Genomic DNA, 20,539 nt, shown 5'->3' on the forward strand with positions numbered 1-20,539 from the left:
TGTTCTGAGCTTGGCCATTAAGGGAAGCGAGATCCAAGCTCTTGTGAGCTTGGCCATTTAGGGAAATGAGATCCAAGCTCTTCTGAACACACAGCTCTACTGGGGCTAGTGGCGCAATGGATAAAGCGTCTGACTACGGATCAGAAGATTCTAGGTTCGACTCCTGGCTAGCTCGCAGTTTACTTTTGGTTATCAGGTGACGTGCGGTTGCTACGCTGTCTTTGCCTGTACAAGTCTAAAACGCTGTTATCTTTCAACGTCTCCTAAACTAGCCTGGACAACTCCGTGACACTGACACTCACAAAAAGGCACTGCTAGGCCAGCCCACCTTCCAGTGAGAACCTCAACAAATCCAGATAGAGCATCAGGCCAGCGGCCGTGATCGTATAGTGGTTAGTACTCTGCGTTGTGGCCGCAGCAACCCCGGTTCGAATCCGGGTCACGGCATTTAGTGGAAAAGCCACGAGGCCATTGTTGTTCTCAGGGTTTTCTAGCCTCTGCATCTTTTTACAAAGTGTTAAACTTATACACATCACACAATCGTGGCCATTTAGGGAAATGAGATCCAAGCTGTTCTGAATCCATAGCTCTGCTGGGGCTAGTGGCGCAATGGATAAAGCGTCTGACTACGGATCAGAAGATTCTAGGTTCGACTCCTGGCTAGCTTGCGGTTTTCTTTTGGTTATCATGTGACGTGCAGTTGCTACGCTCTCTTTGCCTGTACGGTCTAAAACGCTGTTATCTTTGAAAACGAACCCAAATCAATTACCACGACGTCAAATTCACAAAGAATTCACTAAGGTCGAACTTGGGAGTACAGTGTTCAACATATATGAAATATGATACGAAAGGACTCAATGGCTGGCCTTTCAACGTGTCCTAAACTAGCCTGGACTACTCCGTTACACTGACACTCACAAAAAGGCACTGCTAGGCCAGCCCACCTTCCAGTGAGAACCTCGACAAATCCAGAGAGAGCATCAGGGTAGCGGCCGTGATCGTATAGTGGTTAGTACTCTGCGTTGTGGCCGCAGCAACCCCGGTTCGAATCCGGGTCAAGGCATTTAGTGGAAAAGCCATGAGGCCATTGTTGTTCTCAGGGTTTTCCAGCCTCTGCATCTTTTTGCAAAGTGTTAAACTGATACACATCACACAATCATGGCCATTTAGGGTAATGAGATCCAAGCTGTTCTGAGCTTGGCCATTTAGGGTAATGAGATCCAAGCTGTTCTGAGCTTGGCCATTTAGGGAAATGAGATCCAAGCTCTTCTGAACACACAGGTCTACTGGGGCTAGTGGTGCAATGGATAACGCGTCTGACTACGGATCAGAAGATTCTAGGTTCGACTCCTGGCTAGCTCGCGGTTTACTTTTGGTTATCAGGTGACGTGCGGTTGCTACGCTGTCTTTGCCTGTACAAGTCTAAAACGCTGTTATCTTTCAACGTCTCCTAAACTAGCCTGGACAACTCCGTGACACTGACACTAACAAAAAGGCACTGCTAGGCCAGCCCACCTTCCAGTGAGAACCTCAACAAATCCAGATAGAGCATCAGGCCAGCGGCCGTGATCGTATAGTGGTTAGTACTCTGCGTTGTGGCCGCAGCAACCCCGGTTCGAATCCGGGTCACGGCATTTAGTGGAAAAGCCACGAGGCCATTGTTGTTCTCAGGGTTTTCTAGCCTCTGCATCTTTTTACAAAGTGTTAAACTTATACACATCACACAATCGTGGCCATTTAGGGAAATGAGATCCAAGCTGTTCTGAATCCATAGCTCTGCTGGGGCTAGTGGCGCAATGGATAAAGCGTCTGACTACGGATCAGAAGATTCTAGGTTCGACTCCTGGCTAGCTTGCGGTTTTCTTTTGGTTATCATGTGACGTGCGGTTGCTACGCTCTCTTTGCCTGTACGGTCTAAAACGCTGTTATCTTTGAAAACGAACCCAAATCAATTACCACGACGTCAAATTCACAAAGAATTCACTAAGGTCGAACTTGGGAGTACAGTGTTCAACATATATGAAATATGATACGAAAAGACTCAATGGCTGGCCTTTCAACGTGTCCTAAACTAGCCTGGACTACTCCGTTACACTGACACTCACAAAAAGGCACTGCTAGGCCAGCCCACCTTCCAGTGAGAACCTCGACAAATCCAGAGAGAGCATCAGGGCAGCGGCCGTGATCGTATAGTGGTTAGTACTATGCGTTGTGGCCGCAGCAACCCCGGTTCGAATCCGGGTCAAGGCATTTAGTGGAAAAGCCATGAGGCCATTGTTGTTCTCAGGGTTTTCCAGCCTCTGCATCTTTTTGCAAAGTGTTAAACTGATACACATCACACAATCATGGCCATTTAGGGTAATGAGATCCAAGCTGTTCTGAGCTTGGCCATTTAGGGAAATGAGATCCAAGCTCTTCTGAACACACAGGTCTACTGGGGCTAGTGGTGCAATGGATAACGCGTCTGACTACGGATCAGAAGATTCTAGGTTAGACTCCTGGCTAGCTCGCGGTTTACTTTTGGTTATCAGGTGACGTGCGGTTGCTACGCTGTCTTTGCCTGTACAAGTCTAAAACGCTGTTATCTTTCAACGTGTCCTAAACTAGCCTGGACAACTCCGTTACACTGACACTCACAAAAAGGCACTGCTAGGCCAGCCCACCTTCCGGTGAGAACCTCAACAAATCCAGAGAGAGCATCAGGGCAGCGGCCGTGATCGTATAGTGGTTAGTACTCTGCGTTGTGGCCGCAGGAACCCCGGTTCGCATCCGGGTCACGGCATTTAGTGGAAAAGCCACGAGGCCATTGTTGTTCTCAGGGTTTTCCAGCCTCTGCATCTTTTACAAAGTGTTAAACTGATACACATAACACTTCTTCCCCCATCAGCTGTTTTATAACCTGAAACATAAGGCAAACTGTGTATCTGAATTCAGAGCATGACACAACAATCGTGGCCATTTAGGAAAATGAGATCTAAGCTCTTCTGAGCCCTTTGTTGTGCTAGGGCTAAAACGCTGTTATCTTTCAACGTGTCCTAAACTAGCCTGGACAACTCCGTGACACTGACACTCACAAAAAGGCACTGCTAGGCCAGCCCACCTTCCAGTGAGAACCTCAACAAATCCAGAGAGAGCATCAGGGCAGCGGCCGTGATCGTATAGTGGTTAGTACTCTGCGTTGTGGCCGCAGGAACCCCGGTTCGCATCCGGGTCACGGCATTTAGTGGAAAAGCCACGAGGCCATTGTTGTTCTCAGGGTTTTCCAGCCTCTGCATTTTTTACAAAGTGTTAAACTGAGACACATAACACTTCTTCCCCCATCAGATGTTTTATAACCTGAAACATAAGGCAAACTGTGTATCTGAATTCAGAGCATGAAATAACAATCGTGGCCATTTAGGAAAATGAGATCTAAGCTCTTTTGAGCCCTTTGCTGTGCTAGGGCAAAAACGCTGTTATCTTTCAACGTGTCATAAACTATCCTGGACTACTGAGGTGAGGTGCGGTTGCAACGATCTCTCTGGCTGTACAGTCTAAAACGCTGTTATCTTTCAACGTGTCCTAAACTAGCCTGGACAACTCCGTGACACTGACACTCACAAAAAGGCACTGCTAGGCCAGCCCACCTTCCAGTGAGAACCTCAACAAATCCAGAGAGAGCATCAGACCAGTGGCCGTGATCGTATAGTGGTTAGTACTCTGCGTTGTGGCCGCAGCAACCCCGGTTCGAATCCGGGTCACGGCATTTAGTGGAAAAGCCACGAGGCCATTGTTGTTCTCGGGGTTTTCTAGCCTCTGCATCTTTTTACAAAGTGTTAAACTGATACACATCACACAATCGTGGCCATTTAGGGTAATGAGATCCAAGCTGTTCTGAGCTTGGCCATTTAGGGAAGTGAGATCCAAGCTCTTCTGAGCTTGGCCATTTAGGGAAATGAGATCCAAGCTCTTCTGAACACACATTTCTACTGGGGTTAGTGGCGCAATGGATAACGCGTCTGACTACGGATCAGAAGATTCTAGGTTCGACTCCTGGCTAGCTCGCGGTTTCCTTTTGGTTATCAGGTGACGTGCGGTTGCTACGCTCTCTTTGCCTGTACGGTCTAAAACGCTGTTATCTTTGAAAACGAACCCAAATCAATTACCACGACGTCAAATTCACAAAGAATTCACTAAGGTCGAACTTGGGAGTACAGTGTTCAACATATATGAAATATGATACGTAAAGACTCAATGGCTGGCCTTTCAACGTGTCCTAAACTAGCCTGGACTACTGAGATGAGGTGCGGTTGCAACTCTCTCTCTGCCTGTACAGTCTAAAACGCTGTTATCTTTCAACGTGTCCTAAACTAGCCTGGACAACTCCGTTACACTGACACTCAAAAAAAGGCATCTGCATCTTTTTACAAAGTGTTAAACTGATACACATCACACAATCGTGGCCATTTAGGGTAATGAGATCCAAGCTGTTCTGAGCTTGGCCATTTAGGGAAGTGAGATCCAACCTCATCTGAGCTTGGCCATTTAGGGAAATGAGATCCAAGCTCTTCTGAACACACAGCTCTACTGGGGCTAGTGGCGCAATGGATAACGCGTCTGACTACGGATCAGAAGATTCTAGGTTCGACTTCTGGCTAGCTAGAGGTTTATTTTTGGTTATCAGGTGACGTGCGGTTGCTACGCTCTCTTTGCCTGTACAAGTCTAAAACGCTGTTATCTTTCAACGTGTCCTAAACTAGCCTGGACTACTGAGATGAGGTGCGGTTGCAACTCTCTCTCTGCCTGTACAGTCTAAAACGCTGTTATCTTTCAACGTGTCCTAAACTAGCCTGGACAACTCCGTTACACTGACACTCAAAAAAAGGCATCTGCATCTTTTTACAAAGTGTTAAACTGATACACATCACACAATCGTGGCCATTTAGGGTAATGAGATCCAAGCTGTTCTGAGCTTGGCCATTTAGGGAAGTGAGATCCAACCTCATCTGAGCTTGGCCATTTAGGGAAATGAGATCCAAGCTCTTCTGAACACACAGCTCTACTGGGGCTAGTGGCGCAATGGATTGGCCTTTCAACGTGTCCTAAACTAGCCTGGACAACTCCGTTACACTGACACTCACAAAAAGGCACTGCTAGGCCAGCCCACCTTCCAGTGAGAACCTCAACAAATCCAAAGAGAGCATCAGGGCAGCGGCCGTGATCGTATAGTGGTTAGTACTCTGCGTTGTGGCCGCAGCAACCCCGGTTCGAATCCGGGTCACGGCATTTATTGGACAGCCACGAGGCCATTGTTGTTCTCAGGGTTTTCCAGACTCTGCATCTTTTACAAAGTGTTAAACAGATACACATAACACGTCTTCCCCCATCAGCTGTTTTATAACCTGAAACATAAGGCAAACTGTGTATCTGCGTTCAGAGCACGACACAACAATCGTGGCCATTTAGGGAAATGAGATCCAAGCTCTTCTGAATCCATGGCTCTGCTGGGGCTAGTGGCGCAATGGATAACGCGTCTGACTACGAATCAGAAGATTCTAGGTTCGACTCCTGGCTAGCTCGCGGTTTACCTTTTGGTTATCAGGTGACGTTTGGATCGTATAATAAATGCTCACTTGAAATGAGATCCAAGCTCCAAGCACTTCTGAACCCATAGCTCTGCTGGGGCTAGTGGCGTGATGGATATTTTGGTTATCAGGTGACGTGCGGTTGCTACGCTCTCTTTGCCTGTACGGTCTAAAACGCTGTTATATTTGAAAACGAACCCAAATCAATTACCACGACGTCAAATTCACAAAGAATTCACTAAGGTCGAACTTGGGAGTACAGTGTTCAACATATATGAAATATGATACGAAAAGACTCAATGGCTGGCCTTTCAAAGTGTCCTAAACTAGCCTGGACTACTCCGTTACACTGACACTCACAAAAAGGCACACTCAAAAAAAGGCACTGCTAGGCCAGCCCACCTTCCAGTGAGAACCTCGACAAATCCAGAGAGAGCATCAGGGCAGCGGCCGTGATCGTATAGTGGTTAGTACTCTGCGTTGTGGCCGCAGCAACCCCGGTTCGAATCCGGGTCAAGGCATTTAGTGGAAAAGCCATGAGGCCATTGTTGTTCTCAGGGTTTTCCAGCCTCTGCATTTTTTACAAAGTGTTAAACTGAGACACATAACACTTCTTCCCCCATCAGATGTTTTATAACCTGAAACATAAGGCAAACTGTGTATCTGAATTCAGAGCATGACACAACAATCGTGGCCATTTAGGAAAATGAGATCTAAGCTCTTTTGAGCCCTTTGCTGTGCTAGGGCAAAAACGCTGTTATCTTTCAACGTGTCATAAACTATCCTGGACTACTGAGGTGAGGTGCGGTTGCAACGATCTCTCTGGCTGTACAGTCTAAAACGCTGTTATCTTTCAACGTGTCCTAAACTAGCCTGGACAACTCCGTGACACTGACACTCACAAAAAGGCACTGCTAGGCCAGCCCACCTTCCAGTGAGAACCTCAACAAATCCAGAGAGAGCATCAGACCAGTGGCCGTGATCGTATAGTGGTTAGTACTCTGCGTTGTGGCCGCAGCAACCCCGGTTCGAATCCGGGTCACGGCATTTAGTGGAAAAGCCACGAGGCCATTGTTGTTCTCGGGGTTTTCTAGCCTCTGCATCTTTTTACAAAGTGTTAAACTGATACACATCACACAATCGTGGCCATTTAGGGTAATGAGATCCAAGCTGTTCTGAGCTTGGCCATTTAGGGAAATGAGATCCAAGCTCTTCTGAACACCCAGCTCTACTGGGGCTAGTGGCGCAATGGATAACGCGTATAACTACGGATCAGAAGATTCTAGGTTCGACTCCTGGCTAGCTCGCGGTTTCCTTTTGGTTATCAGGTGACGTGCGGTTGCTACGCTCTCTTTGCCTGTACGGTCTAAAACGCTGTTATCTTTGAAAACGAACCCAAATCAATTACCACGACGTCAAATTCACAAAGAATTCACTAAGGTCGAACTTGGGAGTACAGTGTTCAACATATATGAAATATGATACGTAAAGACTCAATGTCTGGCCTTTCAACGTGTCCTAAACTAGCCTGGACTACTGAGATGAGGTGCGGTTGCAACTCTCTCTCTGCCTGTACAGTCTAAAACGCTGTTATCTTTCAACGTGTCCTAAACTAGCCTGGACAACTCCGTTACACTGACACTCAAAAAAAGGCATCTGCATCTTTTTACAAAGTGTTAAACTGATACACATCACACAATCGTGGCCATTTAGGGTAATGAGATCCAAGCTGTTCTGAGCTTGGCCATTTAGGGAAGTGAGATCCAACCTCATCTGAGCTTGGCCATTTAGGGAAATGAGATCCAAGCTCTTCTGAACACACAGCTCTACTGGGGCTAGTGGCGCAATGGATTGGCCTTTCAACGTGTCCTAAACTAGCCTGGACAACTCCGTTACACTGACACTCACAAAAAGGCACTGCTAGGCCAGCCCACCTTCCAGTGAGAATCTCAACAAATCCAAAGAGAGCATCAGGGCAGCGGCCGTGATCGTATAGTGGTCAGTACACTGCGTTGTGGCCGCAGCAACCCCGGTTCGAATCCGGGTCACGGCATTTATTGGACAGCCACGAGTCCATTGTTGTTCTCAGGGTTTTCCAGCCTCTGCATCTTTTACAAAGTGTTAAACAGATACACATAACACGTCTTCCCCCATCAGCTGTTTTATAACCTGAAACATAAGGCAAACTGTGTATCTGCGTTCAGAGCACGACACAACAATCGTGGCCATTTAGGGAAATGAGATCCAAGCTCTTCTGAATCCATATCTCTGCTGGGGCTAGTGGGGCAATGGATAACGCGTCTGACTACGAATCAGAAGATTCTAGGTTGGACTCCTGGCTAGCTCGCGGTTTACCTTTTGGTTATCAGGTGACGTTTGGATCGTATAATAAATGCTCACTTGAAATGAGATCCAAGCTCCAAGCACTTCTGAACCCATAGCTCTGCTGGGGCTAGTGGCGCGATGGATGTTTTGGTTATCAGGTGACGTGCGGTTGCTACGCTCTCTTTGCCTGTACGGTCTAAAACGCTGTTATCTTTGAAAACGAACCCAAATCAATTACCACGACGTCAAATTCACAAAGAATTCACTAAGGTCGAACTTGGGAGTACAGTGTTCAACATATATGAAATATGATACGAAAAGACTCAATGGCTGGCCTTTCAACGTGTCCTAAACTAGCCTGGACAACTCCGTTACACTGACACTCACAAAAAGGCACACTCACAAAAAGGCACTGCTAGGCCAGCCCACCTTCCAGTGAGAACCTCAACAAATCCAGAGAGAGCATCAGGCCAGCGGCCGTGATCGTATAGTGGTTAGTACTCTGCGTTGTGGCTGCAGGAATCCCGGTTCGAATCCGGGTCATGGCATTTAGTGGAAAAGCCACGAGACCATTGTTGTTCTCAGGGTTTTCCAGCCTCTGCATTTTTTACAAAGTGTTAAACTGATACACATAACACTTCTTCCCCCATCAGCTGTTTTATAACCTGAAACAGGTTACGCTCTCTTTGCCTGTACGGTCTAAAACGCTGTTATCTTTGAAAACGAACCCAAATCAATTACCACGACGTCAAATTCACAAAGAATTCAATAAGGTCGAACTTGGAAGTACAGTGTTCAAGATATATGAAATATGATACGAAAAGACTCAATGGCTGGCCTTTCAACGTGTCCTAAAGTAGCCTGGACAACTCCGTTACACTGACACTCACAAAAAGGCACACTCACAAAAAGGCACTGCTAGGCCAGCCCACCTTCCAGTGAGAACCTTAACAAATCCAGAGAGAGCATCAGGGCAGCGGCCGTGATCGTATAGTGGTTAGTACTCTGCGTTGTGGCCGCAGCAACCCCGGTTCGAATCCGGGTCACGGCATCTAGTGGAAAAGCCACGAGGCCATTGTTGTTCTCAGGGTTTTCCAGCCTCTGCATCTTTTTACAAAGTGTTAAACTGATACACATCACACAATCGTGGCCATTTAGGGTAATGAGATCCAAGCTGTTCTGAGCTTGGCCATTAAGGGAAGCGAGATCCAAGCTCTTGTGAGCTTGGCCATTTAGGGAAATGAGATCCAAGCTCTTCTGAACACACAGCTCTACTGGGGCTAGTGGCGCAATGGATAAAGCGTCTGACTACGGATCAGAAGATTCTAGGTTCGACTCCTGGCTAGCTCGCAGTTTACTTTTGGTTATCAGGTGACGTGCGGTTGCTACGCTGTCTTTGCCTGTACAAGTCTAAAACGCTGTTATCTTTCAACGTCTCCTAAACTAGCCTGGACAACTCCGTGACACTGACACTCACAAAAAGGCACTGCTAGGCCAGCCCACCTTCCAGTGAGAACCTCAACAAATCCAGATAGAGCATCAGGCCAGCGGCCGTGATCGTATAGTGGTTAGTACTCTGCGTTGTGGCCGCAGCAACCCCGGTTCGAATCCGGGTCACGGCATTTAGTGGAAAAGCCACGAGGCCATTGTTGTTCTCAGGGTTTTCTAGCCTCTGCATCTTTTTACAAAGTGTTAAACTTATACACATCACACAATCGTGGCCATTTAGGGAAATGAGATCCAAGCTGTTCTGAATCCATAGCTCTGCTGGGGCTAGTGGCGCAATGGATAAAGCGTCTGACTACGGATCAGAAGATTCTAGGTTCGACTCCTGGCTAGCTTGCGGTTTTCTTTTGGTTATCATGTGACGTGCAGTTGCTACGCTCTCTTTGCCTGTACGGTCTAAAACGCTGTTATCTTTGAAAACGAACCCAAATCAATTACCACGACGTCAAATTCACAAAGAATTCACTAAGGTCGAACTTGGGAGTACAGTGTTCAACATATATGAAATATGATACGAAAGGACTCAATGGCTGGCCTTTCAACGTGTCCTAAACTAGCCTGGACTACTCCGTTACACTGACACTCACAAAAAGGCACTGCTAGGCCAGCCCACCTTCCAGTGAGAACCTCGACAAATCCAGAGAGAGCATCAGGGTAGCGGCCGTGATCGTATAGTGGTTAGTACTCTGCGTTGTGGCCGCAGCAACCCCGGTTCGAATCCGGGTCAAGGCATTTAGTGGAAAAGCCATGAGGCCATTGTTGTTCTCAGGGTTTTCCAGCCTCTGCATCTTTTTGCAAAGTGTTAAACTGATACACATCACACAATCATGGCCATTTAGGGTAATGAGATCCAAGCTGTTCTGAGCTTGGCCATTTAGGGAAATGAGATCCAAGCTCTTCTGAACACACAGGTCTACTGGGGCTAGTGGTGCAATGGATAACGCGTCTGACTACGGATCAGAAGATTCTAGGTTAGACTCCTGGCTAGCTCGCGGTTTACTTTTGGTTATCAGGTGACGTGCGGTTGCTACGCTGTCTTTGCCTGTACAAGTCTAAAACGCTGTTATCTTTCAACGTGTCCTAAACTAGCCTGGACAACTCCGTTACACTGACACTCACAAAAAGGCACTGCTAGGCCAGCCCACCTTCCGGTGAGAACCTCAACAAATCCAGAGAGAGCATCAGGGCAGCGGCCGTGATCGTATAGTGGTTAGTACTCTGCGTTGTGGCCGCAGGAACCCCGGTTCGCATCCGGGTCACGGCATTTAGTGGAAAAGCCACGAGGCCATTGTTGTTCTCAGGGTTTTCCAGCCTCTGCATCTTTTACAAAGTGTTAAACTGATACACATAACACTTCTTCCCCCATCAGCTGTTTTATAACCTGAAACATAAGGCAAACTGTGTATCTGAATTCAGAGCATGACACAACAATCGTGGCCATTTAGGAAAATGAGATCTAAGCTCTTCTGAGCCCTTTGTTGTGCTAGGGCTAAAACGCTGTTATCTTTCAACGTGTCCTAAACTAGCCTGGACAACTCCGTGACACTGACACTCACAAAAAGGCACTGCTAGGCCAGCCCACCTTCCAGTGAGAACCTCAACAAATCCAGAGAGAGCATCAGGGCAGCGGCCGTGATCGTATAGTGGTTAGTACTCTGCGTTGTGGCCGCAGGAACCCCGGTTCGCATCCGGGTCACGGCATTTAGTGGAAAAGCCACGAGGCCATTGTTGTTCTCAGGGTTTTCCAGCCTCTGCATTTTTTACAAAGTGTTAAACTGAGACACATAACACTTCTTCCCCCATCAGATGTTTTATAACCTGAAACATAAGGCAAACTGTGTATCTGAATTCAGAGCATGAAATAACAATCGTGGCCATTTAGGAAAATGAGATCTAAGCTCTTTTGAGCCCTTTGCTGTGCTAGGGCAAAAACGCTGTTATCTTTCAACGTGTCATAAACTATCCTGGACTACTGAGGTGAGGTGCGGTTGCAACGATCTCTCTGGCTGTACAGTCTAAAACGCTGTTATCTTTCAACGTGTCCTAAACTAGCCTGGACAACTCCGTGACACTGACACTCACAAAAAGGCACTGCTAGGCCAGCCCACCTTCCAGTGAGAACCTCAACAAATCCAGAGAGAGCATCAGACCAGTGGCCGTGATCGTATAGTGGTTAGTACTCTGCGTTGTGGCCGCAGCAACCCCGGTTCGAATCCGGGTCACGGCATTTAGTGGAAAAGCCACGAGGCCATTGTTGTTCTCGGGGTTTTCTAGCCTCTGCATCTTTTTACAAAGTGTTAAACTGATACACATCACACAATCGTGGCCATTTAGGGTAATGAGATCCAAGCTGTTCTGAGCTTGGCCATTTAGGGAAGTGAGATCCAAGCTCTTCTGAGCTTGGCCATTTAGGGAAATGAGATCCAAGCTCTTCTGAACACACATTTCTACTGGGGTTAGTGGCGCAATGGATAACGCGTCTGACTACGGATCAGAAGATTCTAGGTTCGACTCCTGGCTAGCTCGCGGTTTCCTTTTGGTTATCAGGTGACGTGCGGTTGCTACGCTCTCTTTGCCTGTACGGTCTAAAACGCTGTTATCTTTGAAAACGAACCCAAATCAATTACCACGACGTCAAATTCACAAAGAATTCACTAAGGTCGAACTTGGGAGTACAGTGTTCAACATATATGAAATATGATACGTAAAGACTCAATGGCTGGCCTTTCAACGTGTCCTAAACTAGCCTGGACTACTGAGATGAGGTGCGGTTGCAACTCTCTCTCTGCCTGTACAGTCTAAAACGCTGTTATCTTTCAACGTGTCCTAAACTAGCCTGGACAACTCCGTTACACTGACACTCAAAAAAAGGCATCTGCATCTTTTTACAAAGTGTTAAACTGATACACATCACACAATCGTGGCCATTTAGGGTAATGAGATCCAAGCTGTTCTGAGCTTGGCCATTTAGGGAAGTGAGATCCAACCTCATCTGAGCTTGGCCATTTAGGGAAATGAGATCCAAGCTCTTCTGAACACACAGCTCTACTGGGGCTAGTGGCGCAATGGATAACGCGTCTGACTACGGATCAGAAGATTCTAGGTTCGACTTCTGGCTAGCTAGAGGTTTATTTTTGGTTATCAGGTGACGTGCGGTTGCTACGCTCTCTTTGCCTGTACAAGTCTAAAACGCTGTTATCTTTCAACGTGTCCTAAACTAGCCTGGACTACTGAGATGAGGTGCGGTTGCAACTCTCTCTCTGCCTGTACAGTCTAAAACGCTGTTATCTTTCAACGTGTCCTAAACTAGCCTGGACAACTCCGTTACACTGACACTCAAAAAAAGGCATCTGCATCTTTTTACAAAGTGTTAAACTGATACACATCACACAATCGTGGCCATTTAGGGTAATGAGATCCAAGCTGTTCTGAGCTTGGCCATTTAGGGAAGTGAGATCCAACCTCATCTGAGCTTGGCCATTTAGGGAAATGAGATCCAAGCTCTTCTGAACACACAGCTCTACTGGGGCTAGTGGCGCAATGGATTGGCCTTTCAACGTGTCCTAAACTAGCCTGGACAACTCCGTTACACTGACACTCACAAAAAGGCACTGCTAGGCCAGCCCACCTTCCAGTGAGAACCTCAACAAATCCAAAGAGAGCATCAGGGCAGCGGCCGTGATCGTATAGTGGTTAGTACTCTGCGTTGTGGCCGCAGCAACCCCGGTTCGAATCCGGGTCACGGCATTTATTGGACAGCCACGAGGCCATTGTTGTTCTCAGGGTTTTCCAGACTCTGCATCTTTTACAAAGTGTTAAACAGATACACATAACACGTCTTCCCCCATCAGCTGTTTTATAACCTGAAACATAAGGCAAACTGTGTATCTGCGTTCAGAGCACGACACAACAATCGTGGCCATTTAGGGAAATGAGATCCAAGCTCTTCTGAATCCATGGCTCTGCTGGGGCTAGTGGCGCAATGGATAACGCGTCTGACTACGAATCAGAAGATTCTAGGTTCAACTCCTGGCTAGCTCGCGGTTTACCTTTTGGTTATCAGGTGACGTTTGGATCGTATAATAAATGCTCACTTGAAATGAGATCCAAGCTCCAAGCACTTCTGAACCCATAGCTCTGCTGGGGCTAGTGGCGTGATGGATATTTTGGTTATCAGGTGACGTGCGGTTGCTACGCTCTCTTTGCCTGTACGGTCTAAAACGCTGTTATATTTGAAAACGAACCCAAATCAATTACCACGACGTCAAATTCACAAAGAATTCACTAAGGTCGAACTTGGGAGTACAGTGTTCAACATATATGAAATATGATACGAAAAGACTCAATGGCTGGCCTTTCAAAGTGTCCTAAACTAGCCTGGACTACTCCGTTACACTGACACTCACAAAAAGGCACACTCAAAAAAAGGCACTGCTAGGCCAGCCCACCTTCCAGTGAGAACCTCGACAAATCCAGAGAGAGCATCAGGGCAGCGGCCGTGATCGTATAGTGGTTAGTACTCTGCGTTGTGGCCGCAGCAACCCCGGTTCGAATCCGGGTCAAGGCATTTAGTGGAAAAGCCATGAGGCCATTGTTGTTCTCAGGGTTTTCCAGCCTCTGCATTTTTTACAAAGTGTTAAACTGAGACACATAACACTTCTTCCCCCATCAGATGTTTTATAACCTGAAACATAAGGCAAACTGTGTATCTGAATTCAGAGCATGACACAACAATCGTGGCCATTTAGGAAAATGAGATCTAAGCTCTTTTGAGCCCTTTGCTGTGCTAGGGCAAAAACGCTGTTATCTTTCAACGTGTCATAAACTATCCTGGACTACTGAGGTGAGGTGCGGTTGCAACGATCTCTCTGGCTGTACAGTCTAAAACGCTGTTATCTTTCAACGTGTCCTAAACTAGCCTGGACAACTCCGTGACACTGACACTCACAAAAAGGCACTGCTAGGCCAGCCCACCTTCCAGTGAGAACCTCAACAAATCCAGAGAGAGCATCAGACCAGTGGCCGTGATCGTATAGTGGTTAGTACTCTGCGTTGTGGCCGCAGCAACCCCGGTTCGAATCCGGGTCACGGCATTTAGTGGAAAAGCCACGAGGCCATTGTTGTTCTCGGGGTTTTCTAGCCTCTGCATCTTTTTACAAAGTGTTAAACTGATACACATCACACAATCGTGGCCATTTAGGGTAATGAGATCCAAGCTGTTCTGAGCTTGGCCATTTAGGGAAATGAGATCCAAGCTCTTCTGAACACCCAGCTCTACTGGGGCTAGTGGCGCAATGGATAACGCGTATAACTACGGATCAGAAGATTCTAGGTTCGACTCCTGGCTAGCTCGCGGTTTCCTTTTGGTTATCAGGTGACGTGCGGTTGCTACGCTCTCTTTGCCTGTACGGTCTAAAACGCTGTTATCTTTGAAAACGAACCCAAATCAATTACCACGACGTCAAATTCACAAAGAATTCACTAAGGTCGAACTTGGGAGTACAGTGTTCAACATATATGAAATATGATACGTAAAGACTCAATGTCTGGCCTTTCAACGTGTCCTAAACTAGCCTGGACTACTGAGATGAGGTGCGGTTGCAACTCTCTCTCTGCCTGTACAGTCTAAAACGCTGTTATCTTTCAACGTGTCCTAAACTAGCCTGGACAACTCCGTTACACTGACACTCAAAAAAAGGCATCTGCATCTTTTTACAAAGTGTTAAACTGATACACATCACACAATCGTGGCCATTTAGGGTAATGAGATCCAAGCTGTTCTGAGCTTGGCCATTTAGGGAAGTGAGATCCAACCTCATCTGAGCTTGGCCATTTAGGGAAATGAGATCCAAGCTCTTCTGAACACACAGCTCTACTGGGGCTAGTGGCGCAATGGATTGGCCTTTCAACGTGTCCTAAACTAGCCTGGACAACTCCGTTACACTGACACTCACAAAAAGGCACTGCTAGGCCAGCCCACCTTCCAGTGAGAATCTCAACAAATCCAAAGAGAGCATCAGGGCAGCGGCCGTGATCGTATAGTGGTCAGTACACTGCGTTGTGGCCGCAGCAACCCCGGTTCGAATCCGGGTCACGGCATTTATTGGACAGCCACGAGTCCATTGTTGTTCTCAGGGTTTTCCAGCCTCTGCATCTTTTACAAAGTGTTAAACAGATACACATAACACGTCTTCCCCCATCAGCTGTTTTATAACCTGAAACATAAGGCAAACTGTGTATCTGCGTTCAGAGCACGACACAACAATCGTGGCCATTTAGGGAAATGAGATCCAAGCTCTTCTGAATCCATATCTCTGCTGGGGCTAGTGGGGCAATGGATAACGCGTCTGACTACGAATCAGAAGATTCTAGGTTGGACTCCTGGCTAGCTCGCGGTTTACCTTTTGGTTATCAGGTGACGTTTGGATCGTATAATAAATGCTCACTTGAAATGAGATCCAAGCTCCAAGCACTTCTGAACCCATAGCTCTGCTGGGGCTAGTGGCGCGATGGATGTTTTGGTTATCAGGTGACGTGCGGTTGCTACGCTCTCTTTGCCTGTACGGTCTAAAACGCTGTTATCTTTGAAAACGAACCCAAATCAATTACCACGACGTCAAATTCACAAAGAATTCACTAAGGTCGAACTTGGGAGTACAGTGTTCAACATATATGAAATATGATACGAAAAGACTCAATGGCTGGCCTTTCAACGTGTCCTAAACTAGCCTGGACAACTCCGTTACACTGACACTCACAAAAAGGCACACTCACAAAAAGGCACTGCTAGGCCAGCCCACCTTCCAGTGAGAACCTCAACAAATCCAGAGAGAGCATCAGGCCAGCGGCCGTGATCGTATAGTGGTTAGTACTCTGCGTTGTGGCTGCAGGAATCCCGGTTCGAATCCGGGTCATGGCATTTAGTGGAAAAGCCACGAGACCATTGTTGTTCTCAGGGTTTTCCAGCCTCTGCATTTTTTACAAAGTGTTAAACTGATACACATAACACTTCTTCCCCCATCAGCTGTTTTATAACCTGAAACAGGTTACGCTCTCTTTGCCTGTACGGTCTAAAACGCTGTTATCTTTGAAAACGAACCCAAATCAATTACCACGACGTCAAATTCACAAAGAATTCAATAAGGTCGAACTTGGAAGTACAGTGTTCAAGATATATGAAATATGATACGAAAAGACTCAATGGCTGGCCTTTCAACGTGTCCTAAAGTAGCCTGGACAACTCCGTTACACTGACACTCACAAAAAGGCACACTCACAAAAAGGCACTGCTAGGCCAGCCCACCTTCCAGTGAGAACCTTAACAAATCCAGAGAGAGCATCAGGGCAGCGGCCGTGATCGTATAGTGGTTAGTACTCTGCGTTGTGGCCGCAGCAACCCCGGTTCGAATCCGGGTCACGGCATCTAGTGGAAAAGCCACGAGGCCATTGTTGTTCTCAGGGTTTTCCAGCCTCTGCATCTTTTTACAAAGTGTTAAACTGATACACATCACACAATCGTGGCCATTTAGGGTAATGAGATCCAAGCTGTTCTGAGCTTGGCCATTAGGGAAATGAGATCCAAGCTCTTCTGAACACACAGCTCTACTGGGGCTAGTGGCGCAATGGATAACGCGTCTGACTACGGATCAGAAGATTCTAGGTTCGACTCCTGGCTAGCTCGCGGTTTACTTTTGGTTATCAGGTGACGTGCGGTTGCTACGCTCTCTTTGCCTGTACAAGTCTAAAACGCTGTTATCTTTCAACGTGTCCTAAACTAGCCTGGACAACTCCGTGACACTGACACTCACAAAAAGGCACTGCTAGGCCAGCCCACCTTCCAATGAGAACCTCAACAAATCCAGAGAGAGCATCAGGCCAGCGGCCGTGATCGTATAGTGGTTAGTACTCTGCGTTATGGCTGCAGGAACCCCAGTTCGAATCCGGGTCATGGCATTTAGTGGAAAAGCCACGAGGCCATTGTTGTTCTCAGGGTTTTCCAGCCTCTGCATTTTTTACAAGGTGTTAAACTGATACACATAACACTTCTTCCCCCATCAGCTGTTTTATAACCTGAAACATAAGGCAAACTGTGTATCTGAATTCAGAGCATGACACAACAATCGTGGCCATTTAGGAAAATGAGATCTAAGCTCTTTTGAGCCCTTTGCTGTGCTAGGGCTAAAACGCTGTTATCTTTCAACGTGTCATAAACTATCCTGGACTACTGAGGTGAGGTGCGGTTGCAACGATCTCTCTGGTTGTACAGTCTAAAACGCTGTAATCTTTCAACATGTCCTAAACTAGCCTGGACAACTCCGTGACACTGACACTCACAAAAAGGCACTGCTAGGCCAGCCCACCTTCCAGTGAGAACCTCAACAAATCCAGAGAGAGGATCAGGCCAGTGGCCGTGATCGTATAGTGGTTAGTACTCTGCGTTGTGGTCGCAGCAACCCCGGTTCGAATCCGGGTCACGGCATTTAGTGGAAAAGCCACGAGGCCATTGTTGTTCTCGGGGTTTTCTAGCCTCTGCATCTTTTTACAAAGTGTTAAACTGATACACATCACACAATCGTGGCCATTTAGGGTAATGAGATCCAAGCTATTCTGAGCTTGGCCATTTAGGGAAGTGAGATCCAAGCTCTTCTGAGCTTGGCCATTTAGGGAAATGAGATCCAAGCTCTTCTGAACACACAGCTCTACTGGGGCTAGTGGCGCAATGGATAACGCGTCTGACTACGGATCAGAAGATTCTAGGTTCGACTCCTGGCTAGCTCGAGGTTTACTTTTGGTTATCAGGTGACGTGCGGTTGCTACGCTCTCTTTGCCTGTACAAGTCTAAAACGCTGTTATCTTTCAACGTGTCCTAAACTAGCCTGGACTACTCCGTTACACTGACACTCACAAAAAGGCACACTCAAAAAAAGGCACTGCTAGGCCAGCCCACCTTCCAGTGAGAACCTCGACAAATCCAGAGAGAGCATCAGGGCAGCGGCCGTGATCGTATAGTGGTTAGTACTCTGCGTTGTGGCCGCAGCAACCCCGGTTCGAATCCGGGTCAAGGCATTTAGTGGAAAAGCCATGAGGCCATTGTTGTTCTCAGGGTTTTCCAGCCTCTGCATTTTTTACAAAGTGTTAAACTGAGACACATAACACTTCTTCCCCCATCAGATGTTTTATAACCTGAAACATAAGGCAAACTGTGTATCTGAATTCAGAGCATGACACAACAATCGTGGCCATTTAGGAAAATGAGATCTAAGCTCTTTTGAGCCCTTTGCTGTGCTAGGGCAAAAACGCTGTTATCTTTCAACGTGTCATAAACTATCCTGGACTACTGAGGTGAGGTGCGGTTGCAACGATCTCTCTGGCTGTACAGTCTAAAACGCTGTTATCTTTCAACGTGTCCTAAACTAGCCTGGACAACTCCGTGACACTGACACTCACAAAAAGGCACTGCTAGGCCAGCCCACCTTCCAGTGAGAACCTCAACAAATCCAGAGAGAGCATCAGACCAGTGGCCGTGATCGTATAGTGGTTAGTACTCTGCGTTGTGGCCGCAGCAACCCCGGTTCGAATCCGGGTCACGGCATTTAGTGGAAAAGCCACGAGGCCATTGTTGTTCTCGGGGTTTTCTAGCCTCTGCATCTTTTTACAAAGTGTTAAACTGATACACATCACACAATCGTGGCCATTTAGGGTAATGAGATCCAAGCTGTTCTGAGCTTGGCCATTTAGGGAAATGAGATCCAAGCTCTTCTGAACACCCAGCTCTACTGGGGCTAGTGGCGCAATGGATAACGCGTATAACTACGGATCAGAAGATTCTAGGTTCGACTCCTGGCTAGCTCGCGGTTTCCTTTTGGTTATCAGGTGACGTGCGGTTGCTACGCTCTCTTTGCCTGTACGGTCTAAAACGCTGTTATCTTTGAAAACGAACCCAAATCAATTACCACGACGTCAAATTCACAAAGAATTCACTAAGGTCGAACTTGGGAGTACAGTGTTCAACATATATGAAATATGATACGTAAAGACTCAATGTCTGGCCTTTCAACGTGTCCTAAACTAGCCTGGACTACTGAGATGAGGTGCGGTTGCAACTCTCTCTCTGCCTGTACAGTCTAAAACGCTGTTATCTTTCAACGTGTCCTAAACTAGCCTGGACAACTCCGTTACACTGACACTCAAAAAAAGGCATCTGCATCTTTTTACAAAGTGTTAAACTGATACACATCACACAATCGTGGCCATTTAGGGTAATGAGATCCAAGCTGTTCTGAGCTTGGCCATTTAGGGAAGTGAGATCCAACCTCATCTGAGCTTGGCCATTTAGGGAAATGAGATCCAAGCTCTTCTGAACACACAGCTCTACTGGGGCTAGTGGCGCAATGGATTGGCCTTTCAACGTGTCCTAAACTAGCCTGGACAACTCCGTTACACTGACACTCACAAAAAGGCACTGCTAGGCCAGCCCACCTTCCAGTGAGAATCTCAACAAATCCAAAGAGAGCATCAGGGCAGCGGCCGTGATCGTATAGTGGTCAGTACACTGCGTTGTGGCCGCAGCAACCCCGGTTCGAATCCGGGTCACGGCATTTATTGGACAGCCACGAGTCCATTGTTGTTCTCAGGGTTTTCCAGCCTCTGCATCTTTTACAAAGTGTTAAACAGATACACATAACACGTCTTCCCCCATCAGCTGTTTTATAACCTGAAACATAAGGCAAACTGTGTATCTGCGTTCAGAGCACGACACAACAATCGTGGCCATTTAGGGAAATGAGATCCAAGCTCTTCTGAATCCATATCTCTGCTGGGGCTAGTGGGGCAATGGATAACGCGTCTGACTACGAATCAGAAGATTCTAGGTTGGACTCCTGGCTAGCTCGCGGTTTACCTTTTGGTTATCAGGTGACGTTTGGATCGTATAATAAATGCTCACTTGAAATGAGATCCAAGCTCCAAGCACTTCTGAACCCATAGCTCTGCTGGGGCTAGTGGCGCGATGGATGTTTTGGTTATCAGGTGACGTGCGGTTGCTACGCTCTCTTTGCCTGTACGGTCTAAAACGCTGTTATCTTTGAAAACGAACCCAAATCAATTACCACGACGTCAAATTCACAAAGAATTCACTAAGGTCG

General features: G+C 47.1%; 1 protein-coding gene and 23 non-coding genes across 25 annotated transcripts in view; 23 read left to right on the forward strand and 1 right to left on the reverse strand.

Moving 5' to 3' along the window:
- Window positions 1-20,539, reverse strand: part of LOC137109149 (cilia- and flagella-associated protein 54-like) — a 166,370-nt gene that overhangs the window by 22,457 nt on the left and 123,374 nt on the right. The window lies entirely within an intron of this gene.
- trnah-gug (transfer RNA histidin (anticodon GUG)) lies at window positions 376-447 on the forward strand. Its single transcript has one exon. It is a non-coding gene; the product is annotated as a tRNA-His (tRNA).
- Window positions 1,290-1,362, forward strand: trnar-acg (transfer RNA arginine (anticodon ACG)). The gene has a single exon. It is a non-coding gene; the product is annotated as a tRNA-Arg (tRNA).
- On the forward strand, window positions 1,563-1,634 carry trnah-gug (transfer RNA histidin (anticodon GUG)). The gene has a single exon. It is a non-coding gene; the product is annotated as a tRNA-His (tRNA).
- On the forward strand, window positions 3,674-3,745 carry trnah-gug (transfer RNA histidin (anticodon GUG)). The gene has a single exon. It is a non-coding gene; the product is annotated as a tRNA-His (tRNA).
- trnar-acg (transfer RNA arginine (anticodon ACG)) lies at window positions 3,972-4,044 on the forward strand. The gene has a single exon. It is a non-coding gene; the product is annotated as a tRNA-Arg (tRNA).
- trnah-gug (transfer RNA histidin (anticodon GUG)) lies at window positions 5,194-5,265 on the forward strand. The gene has a single exon. It is a non-coding gene; the product is annotated as a tRNA-His (tRNA).
- trnar-acg (transfer RNA arginine (anticodon ACG)) lies at window positions 5,487-5,559 on the forward strand. Its single transcript has one exon. It is a non-coding gene; the product is annotated as a tRNA-Arg (tRNA).
- Window positions 6,540-6,611, forward strand: trnah-gug (transfer RNA histidin (anticodon GUG)). The gene has a single exon. It is a non-coding gene; the product is annotated as a tRNA-His (tRNA).
- On the forward strand, window positions 7,546-7,617 carry trnah-gug (transfer RNA histidin (anticodon GUG)). The gene has a single exon. It is a non-coding gene; the product is annotated as a tRNA-His (tRNA).
- On the forward strand, window positions 8,869-8,940 carry trnah-gug (transfer RNA histidin (anticodon GUG)). The gene has a single exon. It is a non-coding gene; the product is annotated as a tRNA-His (tRNA).
- trnah-gug (transfer RNA histidin (anticodon GUG)) lies at window positions 9,440-9,511 on the forward strand. Its single transcript has one exon. It is a non-coding gene; the product is annotated as a tRNA-His (tRNA).
- trnah-gug (transfer RNA histidin (anticodon GUG)) lies at window positions 11,551-11,622 on the forward strand. Its single transcript has one exon. It is a non-coding gene; the product is annotated as a tRNA-His (tRNA).
- trnar-acg (transfer RNA arginine (anticodon ACG)) lies at window positions 11,849-11,921 on the forward strand. The gene has a single exon. It is a non-coding gene; the product is annotated as a tRNA-Arg (tRNA).
- trnah-gug (transfer RNA histidin (anticodon GUG)) lies at window positions 13,071-13,142 on the forward strand. Its single transcript has one exon. It is a non-coding gene; the product is annotated as a tRNA-His (tRNA).
- Window positions 13,364-13,436, forward strand: trnar-acg (transfer RNA arginine (anticodon ACG)). The gene has a single exon. It is a non-coding gene; the product is annotated as a tRNA-Arg (tRNA).
- On the forward strand, window positions 14,417-14,488 carry trnah-gug (transfer RNA histidin (anticodon GUG)). The gene has a single exon. It is a non-coding gene; the product is annotated as a tRNA-His (tRNA).
- trnah-gug (transfer RNA histidin (anticodon GUG)) lies at window positions 15,423-15,494 on the forward strand. The gene has a single exon. It is a non-coding gene; the product is annotated as a tRNA-His (tRNA).
- Window positions 16,746-16,817, forward strand: trnah-gug (transfer RNA histidin (anticodon GUG)). Its single transcript has one exon. It is a non-coding gene; the product is annotated as a tRNA-His (tRNA).
- Window positions 17,004-17,076, forward strand: trnar-acg (transfer RNA arginine (anticodon ACG)). Its single transcript has one exon. It is a non-coding gene; the product is annotated as a tRNA-Arg (tRNA).
- trnah-gug (transfer RNA histidin (anticodon GUG)) lies at window positions 17,803-17,874 on the forward strand. The gene has a single exon. It is a non-coding gene; the product is annotated as a tRNA-His (tRNA).
- On the forward strand, window positions 18,101-18,173 carry trnar-acg (transfer RNA arginine (anticodon ACG)). Its single transcript has one exon. It is a non-coding gene; the product is annotated as a tRNA-Arg (tRNA).
- trnah-gug (transfer RNA histidin (anticodon GUG)) lies at window positions 18,916-18,987 on the forward strand. The gene has a single exon. It is a non-coding gene; the product is annotated as a tRNA-His (tRNA).
- On the forward strand, window positions 19,922-19,993 carry trnah-gug (transfer RNA histidin (anticodon GUG)). The gene has a single exon. It is a non-coding gene; the product is annotated as a tRNA-His (tRNA).

Source organism: Channa argus, chromosome 24, assembly GCF_033026475.1.
Source record: "Channa argus isolate prfri chromosome 24, Channa argus male v1.0, whole genome shotgun sequence".
In the NCBI taxonomy this organism is placed as follows: Eukaryota; Metazoa; Chordata; class Actinopteri; order Anabantiformes; family Channidae; genus Channa; species Channa argus.